Consider the following 6,400-nt stretch of genomic DNA (forward strand, 5'->3'; position numbering starts at 1 on the left):
ACTGTCTACCTTTTGCAAATAGTACGAACTGATACAAGCAGTAAAAACAATGTGTACTGGATAGCACTGAGACACGCAAATGAAATTTAACTTTCTAATTTCTGTTTGCGTTTCATTTTTGAAAATATACTGTTTAGCAGAGGATGGTTTCGATCCATCGACCTCTGTGTTATGGGTCCAGCACGCTTCCGCTGTGCCACTCTGCTCTCAGCCTCTTCAGAAAAGACTAGAACTCAAAATCTTTGGCTTAGGAGTCCAGTGTCTTAGGCCACTGGGATACTGTGTAAACAGTATGACCTATACGAACTGTTGGAAGAGGTAAAAAAAAATTATAATGGCACTGAGACATTATGCCCATGAAACGACACATTTTTTTAAAATGTTGTTCGCACTTAAAATAAACTGTTTAGCAGAGGATGAGCTTCGATCCATCGACCTCTGGGTTATGGGCCCAGCACGCTTCAGCTTTGCCACTCTGCTCTCATCACCTTCAGAAAAGACTAGAACTCACAATCCATTGCTTAGGAGTCCAGTGTCTTAGGCCACTGGGATACTGTGTAAACAGTATGACCTATACTAACTTTTGGAAGAGGTAAAAAAATATATATAATGGCACTGAGACATGCCCATGAAACGACACATTTAAAAAAAATGTTGTTCGCACTTAAAATAAACTGTTTAGCAGAGGATGGTTTCGATCCATCGACCTCTGGGTTATGGGCCTAGCACGCTTCCGCTGCACCACTCTGCTCTCAGCCACTTCAGAAAAGACTAGAACTCACAATCCATGGCTTAGGAGTCCAGTATCTTAGGCCACTGGGATACTGTGTAAACAGTATGACCTATACGAACTGTTGGAAGAGGTAAAAAAAAATATATAATGGCACTGAGACATTATGCCCATGAAACGACACATTTTTTAAAAATGTTGTTCGCACTTAAAATAAACTGTTTAGCAGAGGATGGTTTCGATCCATCGACCTCTGGGTTATGGGCCCAGCACGCTTCCGCTGCGCCACTCTGCTCTCAGCCACTTCAGAAAAGACTAGAACTCACAATCCATTGCTTAGGAGTCCAGTATCTTAGGCCACTGGGATACTGTGTAAACAGTATGACCTATACGAACTGTTGGAAGAGGTAAAAAAAAATTATAATGGCACTGAGACATTATGCCCATGAAACGACACATTTTTTTAAAATGTTGTTCGCACTTAAAATAAACTGTTTAGCAGAGGATGGTTTCGATCCATCGACCTCTGGGTTATGGGCCCAGCACGCTTCCCCTGCTCTACTCTGCTTCCATCCACCCCAGACGGGACTTGAACCCACAATCCCTTGCTTAGGAGGCCAATGCCTAATCCATTAGGCCACTGGGGCACTGTCTACCTTTTGCAAATAGTACGAACTGATACAAGCAGTAAAATCAATGTGTACTGGATAGCACTGAGACACGCAAATGAAATTTAGCTTTCTAATTTCTGTTTGCGTTTCATTTTTGAAAATAATCTGTTTAGCAGAGGATGGTTTCGATCCATCGACCTCTGGGTTATGGGCCCTGCACGCTTCCGCTGCGCCACTCTGCTCTCAGCCACTTCAGAAATGACTAGAACTCAAAATCTTTGGCTTAGGAGTCCAGTATCTTAGGCCACTGGGATACTGTGTAAACAGTATGACCTATACGAACTGTTGGAAGAGGTAAAAAAAAATATATAATGGCACTGAGACATTATGCCCATGAAACGACACATTTTTTAAAAATGTTGTTCGCACTTAAAATAAACTGTTTAGCAGAGGATGGTTTCGATCTATCGACCTCTGGGTTATGGGACCAGCACGCTTCCGCTGCGCCACTCTGCTCTCAGCCACTTAAGAAAGACTAGAACTCACAATCCATGGCTTAGGAGTCCAGTATCTTAGGCCACTGGGATACTGTGTAAACAGTATGACCTATACGAACTGTTGGAAGAGGTAAAAAAATATATATAATGGCACATGAAACGACACATTTTTAAAAAATGTTGTTCGCACTTAAAATAAACTGTTTAGCAGAGGATGGTTTCGATCCATCGACCTCTGGGTTATGGGCCCAGCACGCTTCCGCTGCGCCACTCTGCTTCCATCCACCCCAGATGGGACTTGAACCCACAATCCCTTGCTTACGAGGCCAGTGCCTTATCCACTAGGCCACTGTGGCACTTTCTACCATTTGCAAATAGTACGAACTGATAGAAGCAGTAAAAACAATGTGTACTGAATAGCACTGAGACACGCAAATGAAATTTAGCTTTCTAATTTCTGTTTGCGTTTCATTTTTGAAAATAATCTGTTTAGCAGAGGATGGTTTCGATCCATTGACCTCTGGGTTATGGGCCCAGCACGCTTCCGCTGCGCCACTCTGCTCTCAGCCACTTAAGAAAAGACTAGAACTCAAAATCTTTGGCTTAGGAGTCCAGTATCTTAGGCCACTGGGATACTGTGTAAACAGTATGACCTATACGAACTGTTGGAAGAGGTAAAAAAATATATATAATGGCACTGAGACATGCCCATGAAACGACACATTTTTAAAAAATGTTGTTCGCACTTAAAATAAAATGTTTAGCAGAGAATGGTTTCGATCCATCGACCTCTGGGTTATGGGCCCAGCACGCTTCCGCTGCGCCACTCTGCTCTCAGCCACTTTAGAAAAGACTAGAACTCACAATCCATGGCTTAGGAGTCCAGTATCTTAGGCCACTGGGATACTGTGTAAACAGTATGACCTATACGAACTGTTGGAAGAGGTAAAAAAAAATTATAATGGCACTGAGACATTATGCCCATGAAACGACACATTTTTTAAAAATGTTGTTCGCACTTAAAATAAACTGTTTAGCAGAGGATGGTTTCAATCCATCGACCTCTGGGTTATGGGCCCAGCACGCTTCCGCTGCGCCACTCTGCTTCCATCCACCCCAGATGGAACTTGAACCCACAATCCCTGGCTTAGGAGGTCAGTGCCTTATCCATTAGGGGTACTGTCTACCTTTTGCAAATAGTACGAACTGATAGAAGCAGTAAAAACAATGTGTACTGGATAGCACTGAGACACGCAAATGAAATTTAGCTTTCTAATTTCTGTTTGCGTTTCATTTTTGAAAATAATCTGTTTAGCAGAGGATGGTTTCGATCCATCGACCTCTGGGTTATGGGCCCAGCACGCTTCCGCTGCACCACTCTGCTCTCAGCCACTTCAGAAAAGACTAGAACTCAAAATCTTTGGCTGAGGAGTCCAGTATCTTAGGCCACTGGGATACTGTGTAAACAGTATGACCTATACGAACTGTTGGAAGAGGTAAAAAAAAATTATAATGGCACTGAGACATTATGCCCATGAAACGACACATTTTTTAAAAATGTTGTTCGCACTTAAAATAAACTGTTTAGCAAAGGATGGTTTCGATCCATCGACCTCTGGGTTATGGGCCCAGCACGTTTCCGCTGCTCTACTCTGCTTCCATCCACCCCAGACGGGACTTTAACCCACAATCCCTGGCTTAGGAGGCCAATGCCTTATCCATTAGGCCACTGGGGCACTGTCTACCTTTTGCAAATAGTACGAACTGATACAAGCAGTAAAAACAATGTGTACTGGATAGCACTGAGACACGCAAATGAAATTTAACTTTCTAATTTCTGTTTGCGTTTCATTTTTGAAAATATACTGTTTAGCAGAGGATGGTTTCGATCCATCGACCTCTGTGTTATGGGTCCAGCACGCTTCCGCTGTGCCACTCTGCTCTCAGCCTCTTCAGAAAAGACTAGAACTCAAAATCTTTGGCTTAGGAGTCCAGTGTCTTAGGCCACTGGGATACTGTGTAAACAGTATGACCTATACGAACTGTTGGAAGAGGTAAAAAAAAATTATAATGGCACTGAGACATTATGCCCATGAAACGACACATTTTTTTAAAATGTTGTTCGCACTTAAAATAAACTGTTTAGCAGAGGATGAGCTTCGATCCATCGACCTCTGGGTTATGGGCCCAGCACGCTTCAGCTTTGCCACTCTGCTCTCATCACCTTCAGAAAAGACTAGAACTCACAATCCATTGCTTAGGAGTCCAGTGTCTTAGGCCACTGGGATACTGTGTAAACAGTATGACCTATACTAACTTTTGGAAGAGGTAAAAAAATATATATAATGGCACTGAGACATGCCCATGAAACGACACATTTAAAAAAAATGTTGTTCGCACTTAAAATAAACTGTTTAGCAGAGGATGGTTTCGATCCATCGACCTCTGGGTTATGGGCCTAGCACGCTTCCGCTGCACCACTCTGCTCTCAGCCACTTCAGAAAAGACTAGAACTCACAATCCATGGCTTAGGAGTCCAGTATCTTAGGCCACTGGGATACTGTGTAAACAGTATGACCTATACGAACTGTTGGAAGAGGTAAAAAAAAATATATAATGGCACTGAGACATTATGCCCATGAAACGACACATTTTTTAAAAATGTTGTTCGCACTTAAAATAAACTGTTTAGCAGAGGATGGTTTCGATCCATCGACCTCTGGGTTATGGGCCCAGCACGCTTCCGCTGCGCCACTCTGCTCTCAGCCACTTCAGAAAAGACTAGAACTCACAATCCATGGCTTAGGAGTCCAGTATCTTAGGCCACTGGGATACTGTGTAAACAGTATGACCTATACGAACTGTTGGAAGAGGTAAAAAAAAATTATAATGGCACTGAGACATTATGCCCATGAAACGACACATTTTTTTAAAATGTTGTTCGCACTTAAAATAAACTGTTTAGCAGAGGATGGTTTCGATCCATCGACCTCTGGGTTATGGGCCCAGCACGCTTCCCCTGCTCTACTCTGCTTCCATCCACCCCAGACGGGACTTGAACCCACAATCCCTTGCTTAGGAGGCCAATGCCTAATCCATTAGGCCACTGGGGCACTGTCTACCTTTTGCAAATAGTACGAACTGATACAAGCAGTAAAATCAATGTGTACTGGATAGCACTGAGACACGCAAATGAAATTTAGCTTTCTAATTTCTGTTTGCGTTTCATTTTTGAAAATAATCTGTTTAGCAGAGGATGGTTTCGATCCATCGACCTCTGGGTTATGGGCCCTGCACGCTTCCGCTGCGCCACTCTGCTCTCAGCCACTTCAGAAATGACTAGAACTCAAAATCTTTGGCTTAGGAGTCCAGTATCTTAGGCCACTGGGATACTGTGTAAACAGTATGACCTATACGAACTTTTGGAAGAGGTAAAAAAATATATATAATGGCACTGAGACATGCCCATGAAACGACACATTTAAAAAAAATGTTGTTCGCACTTAAAATAAACTGTTTAGCAGAGGATGGTTTCGATCCATCGACCTCTGGGTTATGTGCCCAGCACGCTTCTGCTGCGCCACTCTGCTCTCATCACCTTCAGAAAAGACTAGAACTCACAATCCATTGCTTAGGAGTCCAGTGTCTTAGGCCACTGGGATACTGTGTAAACAGTATGACCTATACGAACTGTTGGAAGAGGTAAAAAAATATATATAATGGCACTGGGACATGCCCATGAAACGACACATTTTAAAAAATGTTGTTCGCACTTAAAATAAACTGTTTAGCAGAGGATGGTTTCGATCCATCGACCTCTGGGTTATGGGCCCAGCACGCTTCCACTGCGCCACTCTGCTCTAAGCCACTTCAGAAAAGACTAGAACTCACAATCCATGGCTTAGGAGTCCAGTATCTTAGGCCACTGGGATACTGTGTAAACAGTATGACCTATACGAACTGTTGGAAGAGGTAAAAAACAAATTATAATGGCACTGAGACATTATGCCCATGAAACGACACATTTTTTTAAAATGTTGTTCGCACTTAAAATAAACTATCTAGCAGAGGATGGTTTCGATCCATCTACCTCCAGGTTATGGGCCCAGCACGCTTCCGCTGTGCCACTCTGCTCTCAGCCACTTCAGAAAAGACTAGAACTCACAATCCATGGCTTAGGAGTCCAGTATCTTAGGCCACTGGGATACTGTGTAAACAGTATGATCTATACGAACTGTTGGAAGAGGTAAAAAAAAATTATAATGGCACTGAGACATTATGCCCATGAAACGACATATTTTTTAAAAATGTTGTTCGCACTTAAAATAAACTGTTTAGCAGAGGATGGTTTCGATCTGTCGACCTCTGGGTTATGGGCCCAGCACGCTTCCACTGCGCCACTCTGCTTGAACCCACAATCCCTGGCTTAGGAGGCCAGTGCCTTATCCATTAGGCCACTGGGGCACTGTCTACCTTTTGCAAATAGTACAAACTGATACAAGCAGTAAAAACAATGTGTACTGGATAGCACTGAGACATGCAAATGAAATTTAGCTTTCTAA

The 6,400-nt window shown here is 42.9% G+C and overlaps 2 non-coding genes across 2 annotated transcripts; both read right to left on the reverse strand.

Annotated features, from left to right (window-relative positions):
- Positions 1 to 3,501: 3,501 nt before the first annotated feature.
- Positions 3,502 to 3,574, reverse strand: trnar-ccu (transfer RNA arginine (anticodon CCU)). Its single transcript has one exon. It is a non-coding gene; the product is annotated as a tRNA-Arg (tRNA).
- Positions 3,575 to 5,626: 2,052 nt separating this feature from the next.
- trnam-cau (transfer RNA methionine (anticodon CAU)) lies at positions 5,627 to 5,698 on the reverse strand. Its single transcript has one exon. It is a non-coding gene; the product is annotated as a tRNA-Met (tRNA).
- Between the last annotated feature and the right edge of the window lie 702 nt (positions 5,699 to 6,400).

Source organism: Oncorhynchus clarkii, unplaced genomic scaffold (genome assembly GCF_045791955.1).
Source record: "Oncorhynchus clarkii lewisi isolate Uvic-CL-2024 unplaced genomic scaffold, UVic_Ocla_1.0 unplaced_contig_1723_pilon_pilon, whole genome shotgun sequence".
NCBI lineage: Eukaryota > Metazoa > Chordata > Actinopteri > Salmoniformes > Salmonidae > Oncorhynchus > Oncorhynchus clarkii.